The following is an 8,405-nucleotide window of genomic DNA, read 5'->3' as shown; positions in this document are numbered from 1 at the left end:
AGGATACACAGCAGACAAGCAAGACTGCCCAAGCTTATCTTTCTTAGTATTTTTATTTTGCCATCCCTCAAGGGATGCAGTCACTGCTTGGCCTATCCAACCACACCACTTCTGCCAATGGTTAGCGACTGGGATGGAAGCACAGTGTCTGCTATTTGCTGTGTATTTATGCAGGGTGCTATGTATTTTTTTTAAGCTTCATGTGCCCTAGTCAGAGCACCCCTAAAAGATCACAGAACCAAAGTACCCAGCACAAGAGCTCCTACCTTTTGCCTGCTATTAAAAATAATAATTACCCCCCCACCCCCCCAATAAAAAGAAAGCAAGCAAACAACAACAGCAACAACAACAGCAAACACCTCCCAGGCTTCAAGAATCTGTTAATAATTTTCTAATTGGGCAATCACTGACCACATGAAGTTTAACAAGAGTAAGTGCCGGATTCTCCACCTGGAATGGGGCAACCCTGGCTATACATACAGACTGGGGGGCAAGAGGCTGGAGAGCAGCCCTGCAGAGAGGGATCTGGGGGTTCTGGCAGATAGCAATCTGAACATGAGCCAGCAGTGTGCCCTGGAAGCCAGGAGGGCCAACCGTATCCTGAGGTGCATCAAGCACGGCATTGCTAGTTGGTCAAGGAAAGTGATTGTCCCGCACTGCTCTGGTGCAGCCTCACCTTGAGCACTGTGTGCAGTTCTGGGCACCATAGTACAAAAAGGACGTGAAACTGTTGGAGAGTGTCCAAAGAAGGGCTGCTAAGATGGTGAAGGGTGTAGAGGGGAAGACATATGAGGAGCGGCTGAGGGCCTGTTCAGTCTGGAGAAGAGGAGGCTAAGGGGAGGCCTCATTGCGGCCTACAGATTCCTTGCGAGGGGGAGTGGAGGTGCAGGTGCCGATCTGTTCTCTTTAGTGACCAGTGATAGGACCTGAGGGAATGGTGTCAAGCTGCAACAGGGGAGGTTCAGGTTGGATATGAGGAAGAGGTTTTTCACTGAGAGGGTTGTCACGCACTGGAACAGGCTCCCCAGGGATGTAGTCACAGCACCAAGCCTGTCAGAGTTTAAGAAGTGTTTGGACTGTGCTCTTAATTGTACGGTCTGAATTTTTGTGTAGACCTGTGTGGTGCCAGGAGATGGACTCGGTGATCCTTGTGGGTCCCTTCCAACTCAGGATATTCTATGATTCCATCATACCATCCTGCCCCTCAAACGTGTCTCCAGCTGCATAATTAACACAGCAGTTTTAATGAAAAGTTTAACACCCAAATAGCCCCTTTTCTCACAGCTTATCCATTCAAAATAACATCTCTGTTGAAGGCTAAATCACACATAATTTAAATGTAATTGTGGCACCCCAGAGAAGGAACAGTGAATCCCAACAGCTGCTGAGGGTAAGAGATGACTCGGGTATCTCTGCTCTTAAATTTTCCATTGCAGAAAATACGCCTCTGGTTTCAGTGCAATATGATATGTCTGGGCCCAGGAAAGGAGTGAAGGGACAAGCTGGACGGCAATGTGCATAGGATTTTCGGTATTTGGTGTGCGATGTAACTAACAGGAGTTTGTGTGAGGTTCTTCCTATAGTAGCATCTCTATAAAGAAAAGTCCAGTCCTCCTGTACCAAATGGTCTCTCTCTGATCATTGGGTTTAAGTCCAAATGGATTTTCATAAATACATATTTCTTTTGTGAGACTTGAAACTGGTGAATGCATCCACAGTTATGGAAGGCAGCCACTAGCACTGTGGGAGCAGGAGAAAGGGCAAAGTGTGTCAAAGCCAAAAATAAGTGAAAGCCAGCCAGTAGGTGTAGAAGGAGATTCAATGTTAGGGGTGTGCTCAGAAATTTCTAAACTACAGCAAGAAAAAGGACAGCATTCAAATACCAGTCATCCAGAAAGCCAGGACCAGCCACATGTTCCTGATATCCAAAGCTGGGAAAAGGTTTAATTTGCTCCTTGAAGCAAGGACTCACTGGCTACTCACTGCTCTGCATGGGGCTGAAGCAGGCATGTGACATATGAATGGTGCACCAGCATTTCTACCTATTCAGCTGGCTGTGACACAGAGTGATTCCCTTAACAAAGCAGCTAACGTGCTTGGCTCAACTTTCTAGTTTAAATTTCCTAAACCCACAGGGGCAGCACAGTTCTCAACTTCCCAAGGCCTCACCACCCTGGTAGGAGAGAAAGTGTGAATGTAAGAAACAGCCAAGCATGCTTCACCTCCCAGAGCAAAACCCCCAAACCAGCTAACCTTTGCTATCAGCTCTAGTTGGCTGAAATCTGCATTTTTTTATCTCTAAGAATTGTCAAGGCACAGCTGACTGACATTGCTACCAAAGGCCCTGCCCCATATGCCTTTTAAGCCCTGTTTATTTTCATGGATTATTTTATCATGAAAAAAGGAGAGAAAGAACAAACAGTGTGATGCACTGCTGCTGTGCTGTGCTTTGTATAGGCATCTGCTCTCAGCCAAGCTCCCCCATAGCAGGAACCTGAGAGCAAATCCCAATTTTCAGTGAGATTCAGTTTGTTTGATTCAAACAAGAGGTCAGCATCAATGCATCGCCTTTCCCAAAAAGCCTCATGCCAGTACCTAAATGCACTTGTACAGACTATATGGGAATCTGCTTGGTTATAAAATATGCTCATTTTAACAGAGATCTGCTGCAGAAATCATATGGGCAAATCCAAATTTCTCATGCCCTGCTCTGTCCCAGTTTGCTCATTTCTTCCCCCTGCAATCAGATATGGAAAAAAAAATCAAAAAGAAAAATAATAATATATATATATATATAAATAAAAGTAAAAATCAAAAGTTACCTAGTGGATTTGTGTCAGGGTCAAGACTCTGGGGAGAATTTAAGATAGCTATTTTACAAAGGAGGAGAGGAGACAGTTAAAGGGGCTGTTACCTGCGTTTGAAGCCTGGCAAAGTACTGCAGAGTGAGGATACTTCTCTATCAGTATCCTGCTTCCCCAGCTGAGGCCTCTGCCACTTGTTGCATGCCATCACATTCTCACACAGCAAGCAAAACACATTGACAGAGTCGATGCTATGCCTGCAAAACCTTCTGGTCTCTCTGTCAGGGCAAAACCCAAATCTGCAGCTGAGACAAGATAGGTCAAGCCAAGATATACCAGTGAAAGCAGGACCAAGGAAGAGCACACTGAAGTGGATACCCATCTTGTTTTCACTTCTATGCTTGTGTCTTTTTATAGCTGTTGACAGCCACCACGATTGGTTTTGCAGACTACAGTGAAACCATCAATCTGATTATTTGCTATGGCAAAGACACAAGATAAACTTAATTAACATTTATGCATTCCACAGTGCTTTGCATAAATGTTTGCTTAATACATGAGTCAAAAATATTCCCAGAAAATGAAAATTAAGGATAGTTAATTGCTTGCAGCTAAGAACCAATAGGTAAACTAGGGTTTCAATAGAATCAGTCTAACAGTCTAACAGTCATCATTATGACAAAGTTAGAACTTAATGAGAAGCAAGTTGTTTCAAGTACATGGAGGAAAGTGGGTTCTTTGTGTTTTTCATCTGACTTCATGATCAATTTCTGTGCAGACTGCAGTGGATTTTGGTTTCCCTGCCACAAATGGGGCTACTTGGTGCAGAATTACAGACACTGCCTCAATGTAGCCTGGTCATTTAGACATGCAATTACTTTTTATTACTGAACTAAATGAATCAAGCACTAGCTAATGAAAAATTTAAGAACCTGCAGTGGTAATTCAAAAATCAACCCAATCCAATTGCAAGTGTGAAATGAGGATTAACAGCAGTTTTCATATTCTTGGTGCATTTGGGGCAGCCAAGTAATCACATTGAAAGGACTTTACATCAGCAAGACACAAACACCTGAGAAGGAATGGGAGTGGGTGATAGCAATTATTGCTAAATAGGATGTTCAAGTGTGGTGATGATTCTAATGTATTTGATTAAAAGTCAAATATTATTCATTTGAGCAATTTGATAGGCAGGGAAGTGTCACAGAAGGGTCTAGGATGTCCTGGTGGGACCTCTGGTCTCATTGTGTGACATCAGGTTGCTCAGGGCTTCATCCTGGGAGATCTCACAGGAGATCCCCACTAGGAACACCTTCCCATGCCACAACTAGTGTACCACAGAAATAGGGTATGCTGATCCTACTTTCCCCACTTCCTTTTCCTATAAGCTGCTTTCCAACAACAACAACAAAAAAATACTCTGCTTACAGAAGACTGAAGTGTCAAGCCCTTCCTGAAGGCACAGTCATTCTGAATAGCAGTGTTTCAGGTTCTTAAGAGCATTACCATGCAAAGCACTTCCAAAAACATTATTCCTGTTTACTGTTGTGCTGTCCAGACTGATTAAAAAGGTTTCAGGGAGGAATTGAGAGCAATTTTAAATGGAGGTGAAAGGAGAAAGAGGGAAAAGATGTCTTATTCTGAACCACTCTTCTTTTTGTGGAAGCACACAGCCATGATATCACGAAAGCAGATAATATCTGTATTGAGGGATGCACAGTTGATTATCACAAGCTGTTGACAGTACAAAAGCTTTTCTGATGCACAGCTTCATCAAATGCCTGCAAATTTGCATTTAAATTGAGGAATTTAGGAATTCATACCCCAAAGAGGAGTAGGTCCCCTTGGATGACATTTCTGGTACCTCAGCCTTCAGAAGAAAATAACAATTATGTGTGATACGAAAAAAACAAAACAAAAAAAACAAACAAACAAAAAAAAACAACAAACCTGTCCTGCTGCCTTCCAGCAAGACACACAAATCTAAAAGGGCTGCAACTGATTCCCATGTCTAAATCGTACCATAGCTATAACCTTTCAGCCTCACCTCCAGAGACAAGTCCCTGTTAGATGGGGTTGTGTTAAGACTTTGTCTTGAAGCACTAACATTTTCAGTGTTACCGCCTCTCCCTCCAAATCCCCCAGATAAAGCATTGTTTGACACCCAGACAGTGGTGGCAGACACTATCCACACCAGGATTTCATCAGCAACACAAAAAAGGCAGCAGAGGCACACTGGGCACATGTCCAGGAACATCTGCGTCACACAGCGTGCTCAGGGGACAGAGTACACAGAGGTAATGCACTCCAGAGCAGCTCTGATCAGAGACCTGTCAACAAAGTTCTCCTTGAGGACTGCACCGTGCTCTGTGCATGCCAAGAAGCGTGGCAAAGTGAGCTCTCCTGCTCTTCAAACTATCTTATTTTCTTCCCTGCTCTGTAAAGGCACAGGCCACTGATAGCACCTTCCAGGGCATTACTGCCTCTGAAAACACCAGTACAGCTGGCAACCTATGCAAGGACTCACTGTTTTTGCCTGGGTTGTGGCAAATCGTTGAGTTTGCCCACTCAGATTCAGATCACATGTATACACCAGGCCCGTCCTGTTCTTCCTCATGCAAACAAAGCTGTGGGAGCTCAGCACTGCTGTAACCCCTCATTTACAAACAGCAACATATTATGAAATGATTGTTTGAAGCTGCTAAGACTCCTACATTACAAAATAAATTGAGGTGAATTAACAAGGCTCTGCCTCAGGCAGTCCATCATGGGCACTAGCATCTCCATAGCAGGTTCCTGTGGTCAGAAACGGTCACTGCTGCAACTCCTGGGGACTGTAGCTGGTGGTTGTATCTGGACTGGCCTGCACATTTCTTTCTCTTTGATTGTAAGAGAAAACTGCCAAGAGGCATGTGTGGGCACAGCCAGCCACCACCACCATCCCTTGCTAACATGGCTGCTGCTGTCTTCAACAGTCTCAGAAGATTCACAGCCCATCACATCCCTCAAATCTTAACTTGATTGCTGTTGGGACCTTGAGGACTTTTCCACAGCTGGAAGCATGAGTCCATGCTGTGGCTGTGCTATAAGTGATTTAGACATCGCTGCATTTGAGGAGTTATTTTTATATTTGATTTTGCAGTCATTAGAGGGTCCATGAAATCCTGGATTCTATAGTGCAAACTCTATACCTGGTGATAAAACACGAGAGATGAGAGTATGAAAGGTCAGATCGTTACTGCTCAAAGCAAATGAGCCAGGTGTCTGCAAAGGGAGAAGTCAGCAGAGCCATCCCGAGCTCTGAAACCCTGCTGGATGATCCTTTGCCCTCTCCCTCTGCCCCCCCCCTCCCCCCCCGTTCAGAGCTGCACTTGCTAACCAGGGTTCAAGGGGAAAAAAGATATCCAACCTGTGTTAGTGCAATCTGTGTTACAGCCTTTCCAGACAGATTGCCGAGCTGCGGCCCAGGAAGACTGCTCAGGAACAGGCCTTCCCAACAAGATCACAGAGAAATCACACCATTTACCTCTTCCAAGGTTTAAATCTCTTCCTTTTGCCCCCCCAGGTATGAGAAAGGCCAAACAGAAGTAGCTCTACAGCAATAACAAACCAGGCTAAACGCAGATAGCATATTCTGGAAGGAAAAAGCAGAGAGGCTGAGCCTTGCCTGTCTCCAGAAAGAATCTGCAATGAAAACCCAAACCAAGCACCTTCCTAGTTACTGTCAGAAGCTGAGCAGGTATTAAATCACTTTTTATTACTAAGAAAAACTACACTTGTTTGCATAAGAATAGTACCAGTGAGCTAATAAATGTTGCTGTAGTACCTGCAGTGGCATGCAGAAACTACCAGATAATTTTTAATTTAAGGGTCATTTGTCCATCGAGTAGAGACCCTGATTGTGCTTAATCAACCATCTTAGCCACTGCAGCAGGGTCCCCAGACACTTGGTGACTGCGCATGCATGCAGAAAAGTCCACATGGAAACCTGGCAAACCCATTGCCATGGGTGAGCCCACTGAGTCGAGCCTAGGGTGTGAGGCTTGTGTCCAGACAGCATGCAGGGAGCAGCAGTACCAGCAACCCCAGAAAACTGTGAGCTCAGTACTCCCCAGCTCAATTTTTAACCTTGTAGACAGAGAAGATCCCTGTTGCTATGCCACCCATGTTGTAGGGCCGGAGCACTCAGCACATCCCACCCAGAAACCTGCTGAGCAGCTCAGCAGTCCTGTGGACATGACCAATGAGGTTTCAAGTCCATCGTGGCAGCTGCAGCACTCAGATAGGAATGCTTCCCTTTCTACTCTTCTCAACTTTCCACCCATCTCCAGCACTTGCTTGCAGCTCAGAGACATCCCCCTTCACATCAAAGCTTCCCACAGCCCTGGCGCTGTGCACACAGGCAGGTGGAAAAGCACTGGCAGTGCAGCAGGCAGCTGCTGGCATGTGGGTGGACAACTAGCTTTCTTTTGTAAATCATTTTTCCCATCTCCCTAATAAGATCGTCTAGTATTCTTCCAGGAGAAGAAGAATCCCAGCACACCTTCATCTACCAGGAAACTTTTTGGGAATGCATCCTGTGGCAAACACCCACCAACAGTCATAAATCAAGTTTCCCAATGTCCTGTCAGTGATTTAGTAGTTTTGGACTTGATCGAATGGGGAACAGCCATTTGTAAAAGTTCCTGTCACCAAATGATGCATTCTCTTAATTTCCAGTTAAATACAAAGCATGAAGATTTGTCCTTGCCAACATCACTAATAGCTGAGGATAATCAAATGCTCCACACATTGCTATAGCCATAACAGTAATAACTCATTTGGATGTTAAAAATCCACATGGTTCCTTCTGCCTCCTTCATTTTGGACATATAGCTGGAAGTACTGATTTGTTTACAGCAGTCATTAAAGCTTTGTTATGAGGCTTTTGCTGCTAGGAATACACATCATGAAGCATGACTCTACTTTTGCAGCCTCTCCATTTTAGTCTGGCCCAGCTGGAGCCAACGAAGAAGAGGGTATGACTCTTTTACTCCAGACCCCGAGTTATTTTGGGACCAAAAAAAAACCTACAAGGTTTTTACCGCCTGCAAAAGTCACTTACTCCCTCAAGACTGTTGCTTTTACAAGTGTCCTCGGACTCCAGGGTACTACAGCTGTGCTTATGAATAGACGCCAGTCTCCAGAAGTTTATTCTTTTGCCATTTTTGGGGTGCTTGGAGTCAGTGCAGAAAACAGCTGATGCCATGGCAGTTCCACAGCTGCTCTGTCTGGGGAGCAGGGGACTGCTGCCACGGTTGGCTCAGCACGGTCCTACCCCAATGTTGCTTCTGAAGAATGAAGTTGCAATCAAACCACATCTTTTCCTCCTGCTCCATCCAGTGGTTGAGGCTGGAACTCCACTTTCATATCAATAAGAACTCGGGCATTAACCTATAGCAACTTTGCAGTTACTGGTACCTAAATCGCCCAACAAGGATTGGGGCAGCTGCTGCTTTTCCCGTGTCAGAGAATGATGACTGGAACGCTGGACAGGTAGGACTGAAAAAGTTTCTTGTCCAAACGGTGGCACTGGGGAGAGGCTGCTCTTGCCATCAGCTA

Source organism: Anas platyrhynchos, chromosome 23, assembly GCF_047663525.1.
Source record: "Anas platyrhynchos isolate ZD024472 breed Pekin duck chromosome 23, IASCAAS_PekinDuck_T2T, whole genome shotgun sequence".
In the NCBI taxonomy this organism is placed as follows: Eukaryota; Metazoa; Chordata; class Aves; order Anseriformes; family Anatidae; genus Anas; species Anas platyrhynchos.
The sequence above is the reverse complement of the archived record's forward strand: the minus strand, read 5'-3'. Positions refer to the sequence as shown.